A 12,643-nucleotide genomic window follows, 5' to 3' on the forward strand; every position below is an offset into this window, starting at 1 on the left:
GAAACCTTACAACGAGCCTCGTGTCATCATGCGTGGGTCCATTCCTAAGGCAGCACGCATTGGTTGTGGAGACTGGTTGTAGAGGAGGCCAAGGTTCACCTAGGGCTGTAGCGCCGAGTGGTAGGTAGGTAGGTAGCATAGGAGAGTACGAGTCAGTCTGTTGTTACAATTCTTGTTCTTTTTGAAGTCGCAGGCTTAAGGATCAAGTAGCATTAGCAGATAATTAAAATGTTAACATGTATGTTTAAATGCTTTTCACTTGCAAACTCTTTGTGGAACACCATGCTGGAGCCAGTAGGTAAGAAAAACTTCGGCTTGGCGCCCGACATCTTCAAGCCGTTCTTGTGTCCTACAGTTGAAAATCCTTTCATCTTCACAGCAAGAAATAGCTACCCGTCAGCAATGACAAAAATCAAACAAACGACATCACAGCCAGGCATGACTTCGGCTCCATGAAGGGAACATAATACTCTCAGTTTCATAGCTATGAAGGTGCATTTATTTCGACTGCAAAATAGGAACATATTTTTATCATGACGAGAATATTTTTGCCGTGACACAGTGACACGGACAGTTACTGTGAGGAAAGTAACAGAAACTATACAAACGCTTCCATCAAGAAATAATAATATAATTAATTTACATAATAGCTAGGCCGCGCCATAGCTCAAGCGGTTAGTCGCTGGCTTCCCACCGCGGCGGCCCGGGTTCGATCCCGAGTCTGGTCAAGTGGGATTTGTGGTGGATAAATTGGCGATGGGGCAGGTTTTCTCCGAGTACTTCGGTTTCCCCTGCCAATCTTCATTCCACCAATTGCTCCACAATCACCCTCACCTATCATGTGGGGCTGGTACAATAGGCCAGAAGTGGCCGCAGTACAAAGGACTTACTCCCACCCCACTAGCAATACATAATAGCTACGGTCCACTATGCGTTGAACACTTTGAAACGAAATATTGTGAGTTGTGTATAATTAGTGATTTTGTGGCAACTGCTGTAGTTTGAAGCTTTCAAAGGAGATGAGATCGATTAGTGGCGAATAATGAATCATAAGGGTTAAAACAGCCATAATCTGTTTACAAGTTGCTCTGTCTGCAGCAGACCTACTTTCAAAGACGCCACGTGAGCTCTGCTGTCATTGATTGTGAGCGCAAAAATAACACTCTGTAAGGTGAACATGGAAAGATGAAACAGAAGAGATGGGGCCCATTTCTAGGGCACTGTCACAGCATGTATCTACTGGGATAAAGAAAATGGCAAAATACTGCAGAAATCAATGGCATTTCCCTGTAGCACGGTGACTTTGTGGGCTAATTATACAATCTCCAAAATTTACAGAAATTAAAAGCAGACCAACCAGAATTACTAGTCAGATTGACTCCAAGATTTTGGTTCTCGGGTCCAGCCTCAATAATTTCCTTATCGGGTTCTTCTTCAAGTCTATTCATATTTCTTGTTTTCAGCCAGCGAAGCGTCTGTAAACTACAGATCACGCATTTTGGTTATGCTGCTGCAGACCTTGTAGAATTTTGAGTTCAAAAAGCCTGAAAATTAAATCAGTTTGATTGATAACAGATAGGGATTTCGTGACTTTTATCAACTGCTGATATGACATGATACGCAGAAAGGCGAAACCCATAAGAATCTCACCTAAAGAAATTTATGTTCCCACTGTACATTTTCAGAGACTTAGCTGATTTTAAAAATACTCTTAATATACGCCTAATAACTTGTTGCGAAAAATCTCTATTTGTGTCACGGCTAATCTATGTGTATGTAATATAGTATAATTTAGTGCGTACTATTCTCTGTATCTGATAAGACAGTTTCCATTCCCAAATTTCACATTCAACCCACACCTCACTCCCGCTACACTGTCATTAGATATGGGGTACTGGTAGCACAGATTAATTCAGGTCCGTAAGTACAAGGTAGTATTTCTTAAATGTAGCGCTGAAATGTGAAAGTTAATAAAGTTCGTTATAAACAATGGAAAATCTATTCCTGTAACAGGTCATGAAGGCCCATAGGGTTGTGTATTGAAAAATACAATGACCTCATCGTAATCGAACCCGCGACCTTCCGGATTTCAGCATAGTGCCTCAACCAACTATGTTACCGCATGCCTTCTTCGTTATATAGCATCAAAATTTTATATAATCAACGAATATCTTAGTCCTGTTATTGGGAAAGTTGAATCAAGAAATAACTCATCTAACGCAATTTCTCGTAGTTTCCTCAGTCTCTCCAAACATCTGATGAAATAAAAGGTAAGGTGAAGCTATCCATGTATCAGGCCGTGGAGGACCATAGAGTTGTGAGACGTCGAGGCTCCCACATTTTTTAGAAAATCGGCCCACAGGTGGCGATGAGATAGTCAGCCTTAAGCGCCGGCCGCCCTTTACACCCGAGGAAGATTCTTGGTACTCATTTCTGTTAGAGCCTGAGTCGACCCCAGGCCATAGTGCGGCTGGAAGGATTAGGTGAATTGAAAAATCCAATAAATTCTTAGGGATTCGAACCCGCGATCTTCCGACTGTTAACATGGTCACTCGACCAATTACGCTACCGCTTGCCCCACCCATGTGATGGACTAGTACCTTAACTCCACGACCGCTTCTTGTCACGTCTATTTTAGTTCATTATTCATTGTCGTTAAAACATTGGACCCTATAGGATTTTAGTTCCTGGGAACGTCGTTACATAAACTACAAACAAGTAAATAAATCTGAACATTTGGGCAGAATGAGGAGGAAAGCATTGACCACGCGATTTACATCGAACATTGTCCATGTTTGGTAGAAGACTGAGTGGTCGTTGTACCATCTGAGGAGACGAGCCTATCCGTAGTACGTATAATGTAGTGTTGAAATGAAGGGGGCTGTCCTTCGTTCGGAAATGCGTGCGGCGTCACTGGAGTCCTGGACATGCGCGTCACTCATAAATGTAGGCCACTGATCCGACAAAGCCAAGAACTGCGGCGCCAGATCAGATCTGTAATTCAGATTGCTACTAAATTTTGGGAAAATATGACGGAAAATTATCTCAAAATTCCTCTAAGCAAAGTTATTTTGAGTTTGAATGGCATTACGAAGATTCAAAAAACTCATTTCTGTGTTTCATTTGCCATAAACACGGACTCGGTTCCCACTTCGCACTCGTCAAAACATTCTTCATGTGGCCGTTATTCTACGCCGGTTCGGAGCGTTGCGACATTTTATTTTAAATTTTTGTTATTTACGAGTATTTAAATGTAAAAGTCAAAGGAACGGCAAATTTATCCCTGGGTTTAATTAATTAAGCGTCAAGCCACGAAGACGTATGGGGAAGTACAAATATATCTCTTCCAGTCTTAAATTCCACATTAGATGGACGTAAGTAGTTGGCTTAACGCCCCGGCCGCTTTACCCCCGGGAGAAAACCCGCCTGTACCTATTGTATAGGAGGCTGCGTGGTCCTCAGAGTCGATGTCCACGTTATGGAGAATAGAGAAATCGTTTGCTCATACCGGGAATTGAACCCTGACTCTTCAGTGGTCATCTCGTAGCATAGTCACTATGCCAACTGAGATCTCACGGCAATTATTCATTTAAATATATTTGTTGAAATGAATTTAGTCTATGCAAGAAAATGGGAAATGAGAAAACAGCTTTGTATGCTCGAGGAAGCAAATTACTCGTATGGTCTATCTTCATGGTACAGATTATCTGTCTGGTAATCGACCTTCACTCAGATATCGACCTAACTCCAAGCCGAAAGTTTAAGACCCCTAGTAGGAACAGATTTAGAAATAAACACAGAGAAAACTAAGTATATGTTGCTGTCTCGTCACCAAAATGCAGGGCAAAATCATGACATGAATATAGGAGACAGATGTTTTGAAAATGTGGCACAGTTCAGATATTTTGAGAACAACGATAACAGAGGATTCAGGAGGAAATTAAGAGGAGATTGAACTTGGGTAATGCTTGCTACCATTCAGTCCAGAACCTTTTGTCTTCTCATCTGCTGTCCAAAAACATAAAAATTAGAATATACAAAACTATAATTTTGCCCGTGGTTCTGTATGGGTGTGAAACTTGGTCTCTGACATTAAGGGAGGAACATAGACTGAGGGTGTCTGAGAACAGGGTGTTGAGGAAACTATTTGAACCGAAGAGGGATGAAGTGACAGGAGGTTGGAGAAAACTGCATAATGAAGAGCTTCATAACTTGTACTCTTCTCCAAGTATAATCAGAATAATCAAGTCAAGGAGGATGAGGAGTGCAGGGTATGTAGCAAGAATGGGGAAGACTAGGAATGCGTATAGGATATTGGTGGGAAAGCCAGAAGGAAAGAGACCACTGGGAAGACCAAGGCGTAGGTAGGTGGACAATATTAAAATGGATCTTAGAGAGATAGGATGGGATGGTATGGACTGGATTGATCTGACTCAGGATAGGGACCAGTGGAGGGCTCTTATGAACACGGTAATGAACCTTCGGGTTCCATAAAATGCTGGGAAATTCTTGGATAGCTGCAGATTTGGCGGCTCCTCCAGAAGGGCTCAGTTTCGTGAGTAAGTAAGTAAGTAAGTACCAACAATTTTCACTGGACACGAACCTCAGACAGTTCCACCTATGTTCCACTCGAGGAACTCACCTTAACCTTGTGTTACCATCTCTACCTACTTCATTGCTTTACCACGATTCTGTATGCATTTACGTTTTTCCTCATTCAAGGTACACGCAAGCTCAAGAAACTTCCTCGACTGTATTCATAAGGCGAATGGGAACGCCCTTTTCACGGCGCTCGAAGTCTCATCATCGTCAGCACAGAAGTTCGTCATAGGAATTTATCTTGAATCAAGCCAATTCCAAGTAATGCTATCTGTTTAGTTAAGATCCGTTTATTTCCCGATTTGCAAATCCTTTCCCCACAGGTAAACAGAACTTTGTGGAGAGACCGTTTCGAAAGTTGCGCTCAACCTTCAAATTGTAACAAGAATCTATTGAATAAAATCGAAATGCATAATACTTTTTATAAAAAAAGATTAGTGTCTTCTTGAATGTGAAAACGTGTAGTTTGCTAGATTGTTACGGACGTTTCGGAGGAACCTACTATATCTATCTTCAGTGTAGAAGAGTATGGGAAGCAAGGAAAGGATCACTTCTGATGGTGGACCAGTGCCGAGGCTGTGCGCGGTGCAGGAGGAGGCAGTGGACGTAGGAAGAGACAGATACACATTTCCTTATATAGGAATTACTTTTTCCAAGCCTTGCTTAACTTTATACCCTGAGGATGTGAGCGATACATTTCTTGGAAACGTCGGTAACGATCTTCCGGGTTACACGGCGTCACATGCCAGAAAAGAGTAATCTTCATAGTCAGTGCCGTGGGAACGTGAAAACTAGTATTTTTAGAAATGGCTCACCTTGCTAGAAATAAGCATGTGATATTGCTCTTCGGCCTGCAGGTTCAGGTTCCTCCAGTCTCTATAAATATATTAATGAATTATAAGAGAAATTAATTTTTGGCTCGTAATATGTGTTGTAATAAATCATTAATCCTAAAGCCGAAACCAGCGGAAGCTGCGTGTTCCATAAGGAATTCCCTTGAATTTAAATGTAATAATGGAAGGGAGTTTTTGCCCTACATCAGTTAAATAAGCCGACCACACACACGAAGTCAAAAACAAAACAACAGAGTTTGTGTCTTCGAAGTACTATCGTGAGTGCTGCAGACGGTGTTCTCTGTGTGTCCACTCCGAAGCTATATGAATCGAGCAACAAAGTTCAATTCAGTTAATTAGAGAAAGTTATTCTGAAAAGAAATATTATTCCTGCAACTTTTACAAATTCATTAATCATCCTATAGTTGACTATAAATTCTTGACTCTCAGAGCATCGTTAAACATCAAACTTAAAGAAGGTAATTTTGCAAGCATTTCTTTGTGGAAAGGTCTGCTATGTGCCCATATTAATGTGAGAACCACGTAAAATATCACGGATAAAGAAGAACAATCCAGCATTCTTTCCTTACCAACTACAGTGCAAATTGATTCTTCTTTATCCGTGATATTTTACGTGGTTCTTACATTAATATGGGCACATAGCAGACCTTTCCACAAAGAAATGCTTGCAAAATTACCTTCTTTAAGTTTGATGTTTAACGATGCTCTGAGAGTCAAGAATTTATAGTCAACTATAGGATGATTAATGAATGTGTAAAAGTTGCAGGAATACTATTTTTTTTTTCAGAATAACATTCTCTAATTATCTGAATTGAACTCAGTTGCTCTGGTCATATAGCTTCGGAGTGGACACACAGAGAACACCGTTTGCAGCATCTCTTCAATTATTGCGTGACGTCACTGCGGAAACGACTTGTTCCTCTACTGCTTGTGTACGGACCATTACCTAGCAAAGGGCCTAGATGCTACAGTATTCGCTTAGTGGGGTGTGGAGTCCAGCTGGGTCCACTCGGCACTTTGGCCACTGATTGGCCTATTGTAGGCTGCCCCGGGTGATTATGATGATGGAGAATTTGGTGGGATGAAGAATGGAAGGGGAAACCGAAGTACTCGGAGAAAACCCGCCCCAGCGTCACTTTGTCTACCATAAACCCCACTTGACTAGACCCGGGGTCGAACCCGGGCCGCCGCGGTGGGAAGCCAGCGACTAACAGCTTGAGCTATGCTGCAGTATTAGTACAATTACTAATTTCTGTATGTTATTTATCGTATATTTATTTAAAGTAACAGACTGAATTATGCCTACGCCCTCAGATAAAATCCTACTCAGATGAACCAAATCTTTGGGCCCATCTCCTTGTTTTAAATACATAAAAGTCAGTGAGATGGATAATGTAAAAATTTAATATATCTATTAAATTATTTCGCGAGGTCATGTAGCACGAATGGGGGAGACGAGGAATGCATATAGGATATTGGTGGGAAAGCCAGAAGGAAAGAGACCACTGGGAAGACCAAAGTGTAGGTGGGTGGACAATATCAAAATGGATCTTAGAGAGAATGGATGGTATGGATTGGATTAATCTGGCTCAGGATATGGACCAGTGGATAGCTCTTGTGAACACGGTAATGAGTCTTCGGGTTCCATAAAATGCTGGGAAATTCCTGAGGAGCTGCAGAATTGGAGGCTCCTCAAGAAGGGCTCAGCTCCATGAGTAAGTAAGTATTAGATTATTTCGCGTGGATTTTCAACGGAATCTTCTATTAGTTCCTTTAATTCACCCTTCCTAATTACTCAATCGACGCTAAAATGTCCATGCGAGCAACAGCGGGTTAAATTTATGAACCAACTTACGAACCTTCAAGTTCGATATTCTAAACCATCCTTAAGCCCATTTAGCTACAATTAATGTCTTCTGTAACTCAGCGTTACACGGACTTCAGAATCATATTTCAGATTTATAGGCGCGTACGAGTGAAGGCTATTGACTGTCTGGAAGAACGCGGGGAGAAGATGAAGAAGGAAAGAAAAAGGACAGAAATTTAAGTAGGACGTGAGGTTAGTTATTGATATTTTATTTCAGGCCAAGGCGGCCAAATAAAAGGAAAGCAATAATAATAATAATAATAATAATAATAATAATAACAGATTACAATTTAAGACATCGGTTAACACATTCAAGAAGGAATTTGCAAGGCTACGAAGTTTCTTTAGAAGACAACCATTGATAGACACGATATGGACGATTGCAACGGCCTTGTACTTATTTCGCTAAAGAATGAATCACTTGTTGTCTACTTTTTTTTCTAATTCGCTTAGTTGAGGGTGGAGTCCAACTGGGTCCACTCAGCACGGCGGCCACTGATTGGCCAATTGTAGCCTGCCCCGGGTGATTATGATGATAGAGAATTTGGTGGAATGAAGATTGGCAGGCGAATCTGAAGTACTGGGAGAAAATCCGCCCCAGGGCCACTTTGTTCACCACAAATCCCACTTGACCAGACCCGGGATCGAACCGGTGCCGCCGCGATGGGAAGCCAGCGACCAACCGCTTGAGCTATGGCGCGGCCTTATCTACTATTTAGCAAAGTGAACTTCTCCCTTCACTTCGGGTTTTCTAGATCTTACACTTAGGTAGGATTCTTGTTACTGCGTTGAGCGCTGCCATCGGGAAAAAAAAAAAAAAATTGTAAAGTGTGTAGAACGAAGTGTGAAAGTTTCATATAATTTCCTTCAACGACAAATGGGTTATACAAATACTGATGATGAAATGCATACATTTACTACTGTAATTTACTATAACTGTTACAAGAAACTTGGAACAAAATTTGTTTTAAACCCAGGCAGAACTTATCAGACTTCAAATATCTTCTACCAATTAATGTTTAATATTACTTTTACATATTTTGCTATAACTACAGATTATGGTCAGTCAGCAAGAAATTGTTGGTATGTGTGTGCGTGTGTGTTTGTGTGTGCATGTGTATAAGGGGTGAGGCATAAAAACCGGCCTCGCACTGCGACCTTCAAAGATCTATTGTGCTTCCCCTTTGGATTAACCCTTTATTAATCCTACACTTCGAATGAAATGTAGGACTCTATTTATGGGGGCGTCATAAAAGTCACTTGGTCCCTTGAAGAACTGACCCAGGTGACGAAACCTTAGGTAAGCTATAGCCTCACAATCACATAGGGTGTGTGTGGCTGTTTCATCTTCTTGTAGGCACTTTTCGCAAGTTGGGTTATCTGTCAGTCCCAGTTTGAAAATGTGTCCTTTTAGGTGGCAGTATCCAGTAAGGAATCCTACCATCCATCTTAATTGATTTCTGTTTAATTTCAACAGTTTCTCCGTTCTTCTGGCAGAGGGACTTGCTATAAATCGCTTTGCCTGTTTGAGTCCAATTGTGGATTCCAAGTGCTTTTTGTGATCAAATTGTTGGTAGCTATTTAAGCTAACTTCTTCAGAAGTGGTAAAGAATTTTTCTGGCAAGGCTCCTGGACTAGCAGTCATTTCGAAACAGCACCATCCATCCTTTGAGCATAAATAAAAACCCAATACCAGCATAGCGGCACGAAGCTAAGACAGATGCTGAAGACAATAACCCATTCGCATGTTTACTGAAACTGCCTCTAGCTCGAAGCATTGTCTCAAGCACAAGGTCATAGCCTCGAGTTAAAGAGAGACGAATGGATTCATTGCGGAGCAGAAATATGTATCATCAACGTGAGTATGTGATCATGCGTTGTGCTTCCCCTCGGATTCAAACCCTGTGACGAAGTAAATCTATTTCTATGAAGAGAGGATGTGCTGGAAGATGAGGTTTCTTGAACATTGAAGTTGAGTCGTTTCTAAAACACAGACCTCACTCACCTGCCAATAAGGGTAATTTCCGGGAAACCATCGCTTAAGGGGGCTGGTAAAACGGCTCTAACAAATCAAAATTGCATTTATGAAGAAACTAAGTACAGATGAAATTCCTTGTCTACTTGTTACTATTGAGTTCAGAATACTCAGCTCTACATTAAGCTGTGCAAGAAGGTAAGAACTAATAATATAATGTGACGCATATGTCCATTGCTAGGCAACGGCTTGGTAAAGACATTCCCTAAGTTACGCTCTCAACAATAAGACATCCTTTGCTAGGTAATAGACCAATAAACATGCATTCTTGACAACGGAAGACGATGATTTCCGTAAGGTCCGTGCCGAGGAATTATAAGAGGGCACAGTCGAGTGAAGTAAATTGGTTGGTCTTTTCCTCTTACTATTTTAAATATCCATGAAGGCGGTACTCTTAATGAAGCCCGCTGTAGTGCAACTATTTCATGACTTTTTAAGCCATAGCTTATAAGCATTTGTAAGACACAAGAATCATAGCTCCATGATCAACGCATGTAGTGAAGTTGTGAGTGTAAGTAAAAAGCAAAGCTATCTCTGTAACAGACCGTGGAGGCCCAGAGGGTTGTGAGATGTTGAGGTTCCCACATTTTCTAGACAATCGGCTAGTAGATGGCGGTAAGGTTGTCAGCGTTACGCGCCGGCCGCCCTTTACCCCCAAGAACATTCCAAGAATATTCCTGGTACTCATTTCTGTTAGAGGCTGAGTCGACCCCAGGGCCATAGTGTGGCTTGAAGGATTAGGTAAATTGAAAATATTCCAATGAGTGGTATATAATATTAAAATAGATCTTAGAGAAATAGGCTGGATTGATCTGGCTCAGGATAGGGACCAGTGGAAGGCTCTTGTGAACATGGTAATAAACATTCGAGTTCCATAAAATGCTGTGAATTTCTTGATTACCTGCACAATTGGCGGCTTCTGAAGAAGGGCTCAGATCCATAAAGTCAGTTGGTGAAATCGTGAGTTTAGCAATCACAGATGCTCCTAAAACTTGGATTCATCCTCAAAGCGGACTCAAGAGCAATACTCAATCTTTAGATTTCGAAACAAGATTGACATGAACAATGCAGTCACGATAACGTGGCAATTTAATTGTCTGTGTAAATATTTGGAAAATGTATACCGATAAGCTATAATTTGGAAATTTTCCACCCTTTGCGGCTTTATTCCAATCAAAACGTTTCGGAAATTGTTTCTGCTTTTGTCATCAGGTACAAGAAGGGTGAAAAGTTCATATGTCTTTTGGCTCGTTAGAGAGAGAGAGAGCTGGTCCAATGGCTGGCCTAGTGTTTCAGGGTATAAACATTGTCTTCCTTACACGAGATGACGGAAATAGTCTCCGGAGCGTAACGGTTTCAAGAACTCAAAACGAGAGACAATTGCCAAAGTGACTTGAACTGATCCGCGGAGGGCTATATCTCGAAGAGTGTGGACGGAGATTATGTAACTTGGATAGCTGGAATGAATAATGCACAGAGAGGACAAGTGAATGAGTAAGTTGTAATGCTGTCAAGGATGAAAATGGTATTGCTAGAATAAAAGAAACATGACTCATTGCAATTATGCAGCCACCTCATTTACCACTACTTAAAGACAACGAAACAAATGAATTTAAGTGTAATATTCTGGGACGTACCGTCCATCTTTCCCCTAATCCTGGAATATGTGAGACCAACTTGTGTGGTACTGCATTGCATATGGGCCTGTTGTATCAGCCGCCGATTACATGTAAGTATTGAGCAATGGTGGGATAATTATTGGCAGAATTAGAGGGGGATGTTAGAGGAATAATCTCACGAATGTCACTCTGTGTGCCGCAAAGCCCACATGGACTGCCCCGAGACTGAGCCCGTTCCTCTGCGGCGAGAATTTGGTTACTAACCGCCTAAGATACGGCACGGCCTTCCAATGGAACCTGATCACATAATTTCATAACGAACCTGAAATATAAGAGGGAGACGTTATAGTACATTCGATATAGCGACTCGCTATGGGCAGCATGGAGGAGGGATCTTAATTTTAACCAATGAAGATGCAATCAAATTCTCTTCTTCAAGTCGTCCAGAAAGTTTCTGGGGCCCACTCAGCCTCCTATACAATGGATAGCGGGGGCTATTTACCCGGCGGCAAAGCGGCCGAGGCGTCAAACTGACCACTCACCTCCAAATAGTCCTGAGGTCAAGAGTACCAGGATCTAAACATCTGGCCCTATAAGTCTTTATGGCGTAGCATTATTTTAAAACGTCTATGTGTAACACAGTCCGTCAATAATGCAACAAATTGTTCCCTTTTCTTCCACTTACACTTTTAACACATGTTTCCGTCTTAGATGGTCATTTTCAAGCGTCTTATTAAAACTGCTACACTGCATTAATTTGCACTAAAATCACATCCTGTAGTCCTCTTTGTATAATAAAATAAAATAAAATCACTAGTGAAGACAACACCACACGCTGCCAGAGGGAACAACGCACAAACAAGGGGAATGTTGCAGATAGCAGACGTAACAGAATAACGGGATAACGAAACTAAAAAACAGGCTGCTGCAATAAAACACCTGGAGATAAGCATATAGTCCTAAACAAGTGGACGACACCCCTTGCGAGGTGGAATAGAATTTTAGAAAAGCAATGAAAATTTTGTAAGATTTGAGGCTTTCACGGCGGTGACTATGAAGAAAGCAGTCTTCTGGGATTTGGAACCGTGTATATGTGGTGTTAACCGACGTTTCGGAGGAACGTATCGCCTCCATCTTCAGGGTAGAAGGAAAAATATAAGAAATCTGCANGAAAATTTTAATAGATTTTATTTTATTTCATTTTATTTTATTAAATTAAGTGGACTTCAGCGTGCGATTCTAGCGCATATTAATGCAGTGTAGCAGTTTTAATATATTAAGACGCCTGAAGATGGCCATCTGCGGCCGAAACATGTTGTGTTAAAAGTGTAAGTGGAAGAAAAAGAACAATTTATTGCATTATTGACGGACTGTGTTACACATAGACGTTTTAATATGGCTTGCAACAGGATGCTTAAATGCAGAAGTAGTATTTATTTTGTTAAACACGGGGGCAATTTTACCTTCCCCCAACTTTACCTGAAAGACAAGAATTATAAACTAAAATTACAAAGCAAAAAAGCACGCATTTTTACTGCTAAATAAGAAATGGGAGTCAGACACGTAAACCGAAGCTCTAAGGATATTTACTGATATTTGAACGAAAATAATCTGAGTCTCGTAAGATTTGAGGTTTTCACGGCGGTGACTATGAAGAAAGCAGTCTTCT

This window comes from Cryptotermes secundus, unplaced genomic scaffold (assembly GCF_002891405.2).
Source record: "Cryptotermes secundus unplaced genomic scaffold, Csec_1.0 scaffold468, whole genome shotgun sequence".
In the NCBI taxonomy this organism is placed as follows: Eukaryota; Metazoa; Arthropoda; class Insecta; order Blattodea; family Kalotermitidae; genus Cryptotermes; species Cryptotermes secundus.